Source organism: Aquarana catesbeiana, linkage group LG05 (genome assembly GCF_042186555.1).
Source record: "Aquarana catesbeiana isolate 2022-GZ linkage group LG05, ASM4218655v1, whole genome shotgun sequence".
NCBI classification, from domain to species: domain Eukaryota; kingdom Metazoa; phylum Chordata; class Amphibia; order Anura; family Ranidae; genus Aquarana; species Aquarana catesbeiana.
The window spans coordinates 473,746,975-473,758,050 of record NC_133328.1 but is presented as its reverse complement, the minus strand read 5'-3'; the positions used below and the strand labels follow the sequence as shown (position 1 = coordinate 473,758,050).

The window sequence follows — 11,076 nt, the reverse complement described above, 5'->3', positions numbered from 1 at the left end:
TGTACTGGTGGACACGGGCAGGCTACATTTTTGGGCAAGAATAAAGTTGTTGTTAATATTTATTTTCATAACTTAATTCTGCATAAAACATTTAAGTGTAATTTCATGAGATAAGTTATGAGGGCGTGTTTGGGGGTGGAATTAGGGGCGGGGCATGGTAGGGGTTGGGTGGGGCAACAGATGGCAAGTAACCCTTGAGGCCTGGCTAGTAGCTCAGGATTTGAAATTTTGAGCCCTGTGTATACAAATGTTTTGCATTTAATTTCCATTTTAAACTGAATGGGTAGTTTTACAAGGTGATCGTTTACATATACTCAAGTAACCAACTGCAAAATTTCTGTCTAGAATTCCTGGAAGGTCAGCTAGAACTTCGCCTTTCTGGTGGTCTTCCAAACAACGTGGGAGGTTAAGGTGGACCCTCACAAGCCGCTCGAAGACTTGCAACGGGCAGCTTTGCAGGTATGATGAGCCAATATCTGTACCAGATTCATATGTCGATGTCATAGACTCCCATTGATTCCTCCATCAACACACAGTGCTGACAGGGGAATTTGTCCTGCCAAGCAATTGTCTTCTCTCAGCTGGGGGGGGGGGGGGGGGGGGAACTAGGGGCAGGCAGGAGAAGACAGTGATTTTTGCTAAAGGCTATAGCAGCCGTTAGCGATAATTAGGAGAGAATTCAGCAGGCTGGTTGTACCCAAGTTGATCAATCGATCAACTTGGTACATTCAGGCTGCCCATTCGAATCTTGTCCAGTCCCTGCTGAACCGGCCAGGATTTAAACGGTCTATGGCCTGCCTAAGGCTAAAGCCCCGTAAACACGATTAGAAAATTGTAAGAAAAAATCCACTTTACAACTTCTAAATCGGTAGAGTTGTCGTTCAGACATGCAATACAAATACATTACAATACATGACATCACTTCTGAAGTCTTATTCTGTCAAATGAGAATTTTCGTAACTTTAGTAAACTCTTCATTTTTGATATGAGATTAGCATGCAAAAAAAAACCAGAAGATCATTTGTCCGACAATCTCATCATGTGTACCAGGCATAACTGTGGTTCCTGATATATGCATTAAATATGATGCCATCTCTCAGCTAATAAGAGCCCTTTCACATGAGCGGTCTGATTGGGTCCGCCTGTCGGGTTTCATTTAGACCCCATTGGACCCTCCATTCTCCTCTATTAAGTTGTGGGTGTAAATGGACTTGTGACCGTTTACAGCCACCTACCTCCAATACGATCCACCAAAAAACAAACAGAAGGGGATCCGTTCCCCTCTGCTTGGGTGGACTGGATTGGAGGGCAGTTGGGTGTAAACAGACAGGTGGTTGTGCTTTTACATGTTTCTATTTCCTCTGCAAAGTGCTGCTTTGATGATATATGTACATATATGAATTTATTAAATGACCAATCAATTATTCCAGATCACCATGTGGTGCCAATTTGTGATATATAATTATGTATCCTGGATGTTCATGCTACATGCGCACATATATGTGTGTGTGTGTGTGTGTGTGTGTGAATAAAGATGAAATGATATATTTTTTTATGTGCTTTTTATTACTGTTACGCATTTTTACACTCTTCTATGTTCAATAAATATGTATTTCTATTAATTTACCTCCACAATGTCATTAGCCTCATTTAAAGTCCCAACTTTCCTTCTTTATTTACATGTGATCCTGGAAGGAACATTCTCCCTCCTCAATTTTTTTCCACACTTGTATCAGTATTTGTCCTAGGTACCACAGGATGTATATATGTGTGTGTGTGTGTGTGTGTTATATATATATATATATATATATATATATATATATATATTTTTTTTTTTGTAGCTTGTTGCAATTACCTTGTATTAGGCTGCTTTCACACTGGGGCGGTAGGGGGCATCGGCGGTAAAACAGTGCTATTTTTAGCGCTGTTTTACCGCGGTATTCGGCCGCTAGCGGTGCGGTTTTAACCCCCCGCTGGCGGCCGAAAAAGGGTTAAAATCACTCGTACAGCGCGGCTATAGCCGCGGTATTGCCGCGGTATAGCCGCACTGTCCCATTGATTTCAATGGGCAGGAGCGGTGAAGGAGCGGTGAATACACCGCTCCTTCACCGCTCCAAAGATGCGGCTTGCAGGAGATTTTTTTCTTCTCCTGCTAGCGCACCGCTTCAGTGTGAAAGCCCTCGGGCTTTCACACTGAACAAACAGCGGAGGCTGTTTAGGGGCGGTTTGCAGGCAGTATTTTTAGCGCAATAACACCTGCAAACCGCCCCAGCGTGAAAGGGGCCTTACTGTTCTGTGCAAAATCACATTAAAAAGTGTTAAAAAAAAAATAAACAGACAGGTGGTCCATGTACATCTAACTGCACATATAGCAGAGTGGGCTATGTTATCCACACACTACAAGGAAATGGCATAATGTGCTAGTATTCATCCCATACTAGCACATTATGAAATACTCACCTTGGAACTAAGCCCTCCGGCGCTGTAATGTCACCGCTGAGAGGGCTGACATGTTCCCCAAGTCTTTTTTCCGCATCTGTGTGCTCCGGGTATCTGATTGGCCGGTGCCAAAATGACGTCACCCCTGTGCATATGTGCAGGAGACCTCAGTTCTGGTACGAAGCTCTGAAGTTCCGGCAAGGTATGCCGGACCTTCAGAGCGCATGCACCAGTGATGTCACTGGCTGCATGCAGGGTGAAAATCTCCTAAACTGTGCACATTTAGGCGATATTGATTTTACGTATAGGTAAGTCTTATTATAAGCCTTATAGGCTTACCGGTAGGTAAAAAATAACAAACAGGATTTACAACCGTGTTAATAAAAGATCTGATTAATCCTCAATGATCATCAGCTCCATCTAGGGGTCATAACATGGTATTTCAGGAAAATACTGCATTATGGCCACATAGGAAATAAAAATTTTGCATAGAAGTTTTTTATTAAATTGAAACACAAAGAGTTGATAAATATGTTTAACCCCTTAATGAGTGAGGGTAAAAAATGTCAATGCCTAATTCTGCACCTTTGACATGTGTTAGTAAAACTGTACATATCATCACAACTACTTTGTGTATCCAGGTGGATTATACCTTTTTTTTTTTTCAGGATGAATTGGGCTTTCTTTAAGTAGTGAAGGATAATGGATATCTCCTGATTTTTTTTTTTTTTTTTTGGGGCCTAAATATTAAATATATATATATATATATATATATATATATATATATATATATATATATATATATACAGAATATATATTTTTGTTAACTTAAAGCGGAGTTCCACATAAAAATGGAACTTCTGCTTTTCGGAATCCTCCCCCCTCTCCGGTGTCACATTTGGCACCTTTCATGGGGGGAGCAGATACTTGTCTAATACAGGTATTTTGCTCCCACTTCCGGGCATAGATACCCACGACACCCATGGGTATCTACGCCACTCCCCCCCCCCCCCCCCCCCAGGAGAAGGCAGGGACCAGTGGAAACGCGCAGCGCGAGTCACGCATGAATTCACCTCCTGATTCCCTTAGCAAAGATGGCGGCGGCAGCAGCACCCGAGAGCCGAGGGACAGATCGGCTTCGGGTGCCAGCATCGCGGGCGCCCTAGACAGGTGAGTGTCCTTATTTTAAAAGTCAGCAGCTGCAGCATTTGTACCTGCTGACTTAAAAAAATGTCGGAACTCCGCTTTAACTAATGGCTAAACGATGGCAGTTGTGGACTGTCTGTATTCCCCATGATGCTCAGCCAGCCATGCTTTATGGGAAAAAATAGTCCAAAATAGTGACAATGGTTATCTAGCATTGTATTGTAGGAAAAACAATATGTCATTGAATACTGAAGTGCAGTATTATTTTTCTTTGGTGTTTGTGTGTTTTTAATGCTCACAGCTTAGGTTTTACTTTGCATAAAAGAAACTAACTAGAGAGTTTATTTACTATACTAGTGTATTTCCCTCGGTGGAGATCCGCTCTCCCTCTTTCCACGGGGTCCTGGCTCTTAATTGGATAGATTGAAAGCAGCGCAGCAATTGGCTCCCGCTGATGTCAATCAAATCCAGCGGGCTTCGTGTATATGGATGCAAATGCTGGACTCGGGCAAGGTAACCCCCCCCGGGAAAGTGCTTCTCTTAGGGGTTTATCTGATTGCGGGGAGGAGCCACCGGAGGGGACCCCAGAAGAGGACGATCAGGGCCACTCTGTGCAAAATGAGTTGCACAGTGGAGGTAAGTATGATATGTTTGTTATTTAAAAAATATTAAAAAAAACGAGGGTTTACAACCCCTTTAACTTGGGCTTAGGACTGAATATGCCCCACCTACACTTCTTATCCTTCTAATCCTTCACTTTGGGTCACCTTAGCCAGGTGGTTCCCAGCAGTCAATTACTAGGCCGCACCATGCTGAGAGTCCATTTACTATAAAGCTTCATCTAAATCGGCTAGTTTTTATTTAGAATGACCCTGGCTAATCCTGGGTCACTTCTATGAAAGTGTGGTTTAATTGATCAATACATTGAATTTTTCAAAATTTGTGTGCTGCCCCAGAAATATAGATGCACTGGGGCTGAACTATGACGATATACAAAAGTTAATAATAGTTTAAAATATTTTACAGCATTTTGGTTAATAATACCCTAGTTGCCCTGTTCATTGTGAATATTGAACAATGCTAGACTGTAAAATGTGTATCTGTTCATCTCACATGTAATCCTAGGTATTATATATGGAGTGCCTTTCCTGAAGAGCTTGCATACTATGACTCTAATATACTTTTATTTACAGAAAATAAAAAATAAACACTTTTCCATCATAATGTCATCCACGCAGTCCAGGAGTGGTGCTCAGAAACGTAAAAAGGCTAAGGAAGAGCAGATAAAAATTCAAAAACTGCCTAAAATAAGTCACTTCTTTTCCACCCCTAAAACTGTGGCTGAAAGTTCTAGAGATAGCAGTGAGGAAACTGAAAAAAGTATTCAGGAAAGTGTAAATATCTCACGGATCAGTCAGGCGACAGTCAGTGAAGAAACTTGCTCTATTGAATTTTCACTAGAAGATGACAGCAGTAATCCACTTGAAGGCTGTAGCACAATACAAGACCAACCTCTTGGTACCACCCCAAATACTGATGAAGATGAAGATTTAGATCTTGTGAGCAGTAGAGCATCTTCAGGTGGTGATATTGAAAGTAGTATTGTTGGTGAGCAATATGTGACTGATAGGGGACATTACCCAGTCACAATAACAGATCCAAACATTAAAAGGTTTATATTAGCTCATGGCCCATGCAGACCTCCAGGACCTTTCCCCCCCGAGATAATGATACTAAGAAAAGATGCTTTTCTGAAAGTTATTATGAGAGAGTCACCAAGACAGGGCTTAAACTACCTTTAATGTGGCTTTGTTACTCTCCAAAGCTTAATGCAGCGTACTGTGAACCATGCTGGTTGTTTGCAGACCGTAAAAAAGTAGGATTTGAACCTGCATGGGCAAAAGGGATCCAGAAGTGGCAGAGGCTGTCTGCTAAAATTCAGATCCATGAGTCTTCGCAAACTCACATGGAAGCATGTGTAGTTTATGATCAGTGGAGGCGTAATAAAACAATTGATGAGGAAAATGAAAAACAAATTCGACGAGAAAAAAACTTTTGGAGGCAGGTCCTACAAAGAATTGTTAATGTAACATTAACAATGGCAATGGCTAATCTAGCCTTTCGTGGTCACAGGGAGCGCCTGGGAGAGGTTAACAATGGAAAATTTCTCTCCATCATAGAGCTACTTGCAGAATATGACCCAATTTTAAAGGAACTTCTCCAGTTACCCCAAGGCACATTTAAATATTTGAGCCCCAAAATACAAAATGAGCTAATAGAAATTCTGTCCAAAAAAGTGCAAAGTGAAATTGTTTCTGAAATAAAAAAACACAATTTTATTCTATAATAATGGACACAACCCAGGACATATCCAAAGTAGATCAGATGAGTCAGATATTTCGATATGTGTCTGTGGAAAGAGATACGAATCAACGAGCCTGCAGTATAACAATAAATGAGGCTTTCTTAGGGTTCCATGCCATTGAAGATCAGAGTGCAGCACAGATTACTAGCAATATTGTTGCCTGCATAGAGAGCAAGGGCCTTGAAATATCAAAGTGTCGTGGTCAGGGATATGATGGTGCAGCAACAATGAGTGGTGTCTATTCTGGTGTGCAGGCTCGGATAGCAAAGATGGAAAAGAATGCCCTCTATGTTCATTGTGCAGCACACAATCTAAATCTTGTCATTCAGGATGCTGTTTCTGACATACCGGAAGTTTCTAGATTTTTTGATGTGGTGCATAATTTATACACCTTCTTTGGGGAAAGCATACGCAGATGGGCCTTTCTCTCATCATTCACATCTGAATCCTCTGTCACACTGAAACGGCTTTGCCCTACACGGTGGTCTTCTAGACATGATTCCCTGCTTGCACTTCGTTTCCGTTTTCTAGACATCATGCAAGCTTTGTCAAAAATAATCCTTCTTTCATCAAAACCAATAGAAAGAGATGACGCTGCAAATCTAAAAAAGAAAATAGAATCTTTTGAGTTTGTGCTTCTTGTCGCCCTGCAAACTAAAATCTTGAACCATGTGAATGCAATTTCAAAAGCCTTGCAATCAAAAGACATGGAACTGTCTGGAGCAGTGCAGCTCATTCAGAATGCTGTTACAGCCCTTTCCAGCTACAGGGATAATTTTGAGGAAGCCAAAGAAACTGCAGTGACACTTGCAGAAAAGTGGGGAATTGAAGCAGAGTTTTCAAATAAAAGATTTAAAAAAGTAAAGCGCCACTTTGATGAGCTGTGTATGGATGAAAGATTATCTGATCCAGAGGAACGCTTTAAAACAACTGTATTTTATAGATGTTTGGATATTATTATAAACCAGTTGTCAGACCGATTTACAGGAATGAATGCAGTCCTTCATAGATTTGAGATAGTTCAGCCTGCCATTCTTGCTTCTCAATCTGATGATAATCTGATTGCAGCAGCATCAAAACTGCATGAATTTTACAGAGAGGATCTATCACCAGATTTTCCTGGGCAGCTTCTTTCATTCCGTTCAGCACTTCAAGAAGAGGTTCGCAGTTGTTCCACTGTAAAGGATCTTGCTCACCTACTACTTGTTGAAAACAGTGCACTGTCTTCTACTGTCCCAGATGTCTGCATAGCATTACTTTTGTTCCTCACACTTCCAGTAACCGTAGCAACTGCAGAAAGGTCTTTTTCAAAATTAAAACTAATTAAAAGTTATTTGAGAAACACCATGTCTCAGCAAAGACTCACTGGACTTGCTTTGTTAAGCATAGAAAATGAGAGAGCTAGAAGACTCAACATTGAAAACATTATAGATGACTTTGCTGAAGCAAAAGCAGGGCGTCGTCATTTTTAATGAGCGTAGTAAGTTTGCAGTTATATCTGTTCTGTTACAAGTTACACTAAACCAGCCTTTCTCAACCTTTTTACCCCAGAGGAATCCTTTAATAAATTTTCAGGTCTTGGGGAACTTTTACTAAAACCTATCCATTATGGGTCAATGGGAAGAATTAAGCCTACATTGGTGGTCAGTGGGAAGAATGTCTGTCTTTCTTACAGTGGTGGTCAGAATGCCACCTTTCAGATGGCTAAATAGATCAAATTTCCCTGGATCAAAGCAGATGCCATCAGATAGGTCAATCAGCTGCAGCTCATGGAACCCCTAACAACCTCTGTAAGAACTCTAGGGTTCCTCTGAACCTTTGTTGAGAATGGCTTTTTCAGTTTTGTTACCAGTTACACTAACCTATTTTTATGGTTGAACCTTGCATGCTTGGTTCCAAGTTACACTAACCAGTTGAGTTGAATGCATGCTAGTTTCAATAAACCATGCTAATAAATATATATATATATATATATATATATATATATATATATATATATATATATATATATACACATTTCTATTTTACAGGTCTTTCTTCACAGAAACAAAGTTAAATGTTAAAGTTTTAAGTTCTAAAAAAGTTGGAAGTTATTGTTGGCCCTGTTGTGGACCCTTTTTTGAAGAAGTTATTGTTGGCCCTGTTTTGGACCCTTTTTTGAAGATTTTCTTCTACCTTTGTGAACATTTTTAGTAAGTTTGTGTGTCTATACATGTACAGTGTTTTTATATTTTCCAAATTAATCTCATTCAAAATGTTATATTTTATGGATTTAAATATATAATTAAAATGTGGATCTTTGACTATAACTTTGTCTAATGGATGTATATATCGCCTTGATTTATGGTTGTTCTTCATGATATTTTGCAGGTACATTCTCATCATTCTGACCTGTTATGTGACCATGTCCTATCCTGAAGCTTCCTCTTGACAGTTACGGTAAGTTGAAATCAGAAACAGAAATGTTTTACTTTGTTGTACAGTGGAAAAAATATAGTAATAAAATCATGCTTTTCGGGGGAGGGGCCTTCATGATTTCTTGCACCAGGGCCCTGAGGTTTCTAGTTACGCCTCTGAGTCAGGTATAGCATTGTTCTACAGATTTCTGGTCAATAAATGAATGATGTTTACTAGATGTTATTATTGATCACTAATTGATGATTGAAAAAAGTGTTTTACATATCAATAGATAGTAGTGGGCACCCAAAATTGGGACAAGAATGAAAAATGCTGGGCTCAGAAGGATAGTCTGTTATATTTGTTAACATTCAATTTGCAACAGTCAGGAGGTGAAAATTGTGTGTGATTGATGAAAAAAATACTAAAACTATGTCCCTTTTTCATACACAGGAAGACCTCAGCCAGGAGGAGGTTGTGGAATGTGGCAGCCAGGAGGAGGCGGGGATTAGTGGCAGCCAGGAGGAGGCGGGGCTAAGTGTCAGCCAAGAGAAGCCTGGGACAAGTCACAGCCTGACTGAATCGCAGGTTCCTCCCCTCCGCCTTCCATACAAAAGGGCGAGGAAGGCGACTCACATGCAGGATTCTGTGCTCAGGCTCATTCAGGAGGCTTCTGCGTCCCTCCGAGCCTTACCCACTCCTGAAGAGGCCTTTGCCTGCATGGCTGCCACAAAACTGCTTTATAAAGTCCTAAGTAAGGGGGTGAGTGGGGAACTAACACCCAAGACCGATGTGATTGAGTTGGACCATCCCCCTCCTCCTCCTGCTGCCACAACTCCACCACCACCAGAGCCACAGCGTGGAAGGAGGCGTGGAAAGAAGACCAGAGAGTGATGGCCCTGGGTTCAGTCTGGTCTGACAAAAGATGCAGTCTCTTGTATGACCACAGCCTGGGGACACAGATGTCATCTGCTGCTTTCCGGATCTCTGGGACTTCTGGACTAGACTGCACTCCCTTAGATAAGGACTCCTCAGGCCACCAATTTTGCTTGAAAATAGTTGATGTCTGCCCTGGGGGTCCAAGGCTTCACCCATTTCTTCTGTTTCTCCAGCATTGCCTCCCTCTTTGTTTAGTTGTGAGCCCTTAATAAATGATTTTTTAAGGAAAATTATACTCTCCTATGTGTGTTTTCATTCAAAAAGTACAGTTTGTTGGTGAGGATTCAGGTACATTTCTAAAGTACAATGTGAAATTAACAAGAGACAACAACACAAAACAATCTCCGACAGATTAAATAATATAAGATATCAATGGTGTTGTGGTAACTTGACACACAAAACACACACAAAAATATTCTGGAGTCAAAATAAAAATCCAATAAAACAAAGATCAGCCTTGAAAAAAATACAAACCAAAAATAACTAATCTGCCTTAAAACCAAAAAAAAACAAAAAAAACAAAACCAAAATAATGTTGTCAGATGTGACAAATCAAAATATATTAAGGGAATCCCGCTAAATAATAAAGAAAGAAGTTTGTGAGAAGTGTGTGTGAATATAAGCAGCAAAACGACTTCATTCTTCTCACATTATAAAGAAGAAGAGAGTGCGATGTATTAAACCATTTTTTAAACCATTTTTAACATTGCACCGTGACGAAAGTGCTGTATCCATTGCGAACGCAAAGTTTACCAGACTGAGGTGTTCCGTGTCGGAATTTCTTCTGAGCATGCGTGGCACTTTGTGCGTCGGAACAGGCCACACACGGTCGGAATTGACGCCATCGGATTTTGTTGTCGGAAAATTTTATAGCCTGCTCTCAAACTTTGTGTGTCGGAAAATCCGATGGAAAATGTCCGATGGAGCCCACACACGGTCGGAATTTCCGACAACACGCTCCGATCGGACATTTTCCATCGGAAAATCCGACCGTGTGTACGGGGCATTAGTCTTAGGACTAAAATGGCATTTTAGTTTTAGTCCCATTTTAGTCTTCTGCAATTGTTTTAGTTTTAGTCCTATTTAGTCTACTAAATCTCCAGTATATTTTAGTTGACTAAAACTAATTTTAGTAAAAGTGGTCAGTTGCGCTAATATTAACCTCATATTCCCATATAAGTAAAGGGTAAAAATATATATATACTTCTGATACTTCTGATACGTCACTGCCACGTGACTTTTTCAAGTCTTTCTTGAAAAAGTCACGTGGCAGTGACGTAACATGTAGGAGGAGCCTGTGACGTCTAGCATCTGAAGTGTGTGAATTGACGGCGGTGTAGGTAGCGCCGTACTGCTGAACTCTTGTCTGCAGCCTGATCAACATACAAAGCGATCCCAGTGAGAAGGAGTCTGTGAGTGCAGCAACCTTATTTGCATTATAGTATATAATGAATTTTTAAACCTCTGCGCAATGGATATTTTTATCTTTCTCCACATGTCCGGAATATGAGTGGAGCAGTGAATAACGCTGAAGAAGAAGTGTAAGCAGTAAAAAGTAACATCTCTTTTTTTTGACACTTTTTTTATTTTTTGTTTCAACTTTGTCATGAGCTAATTGACACTGATCTGTGTGATTACACAACACTTGATGAAACTGTTTAAACCTCACAGGAAGGATTCTTAGGATTAAGGAAGGATTCTCATATATATATAAATTTGCACATTTTTATTTATTTTTGTAGAAACTTTATGAAAGCACGATATATGTAATTAGTTTTCGTTATATTCAA

At 40.3% G+C, this 11,076-nt stretch overlaps 1 long non-coding RNA gene across 1 annotated transcript; it reads left to right on the top strand.

Moving 5' to 3' along the window:
* Positions 1-326: 326 nt before the first annotated feature.
* On the top strand, positions 327-9,819 carry LOC141145101 (uncharacterized). Its single transcript, XR_012244511.1, has 4 exons — positions 327-459; positions 7,981-8,142; positions 8,321-8,389; positions 8,801-9,819. It is a non-coding gene; the product is annotated as an uncharacterized lncRNA (long non-coding RNA).
* The last annotated feature ends 1,257 nt before the right edge of the window (positions 9,820-11,076 follow it).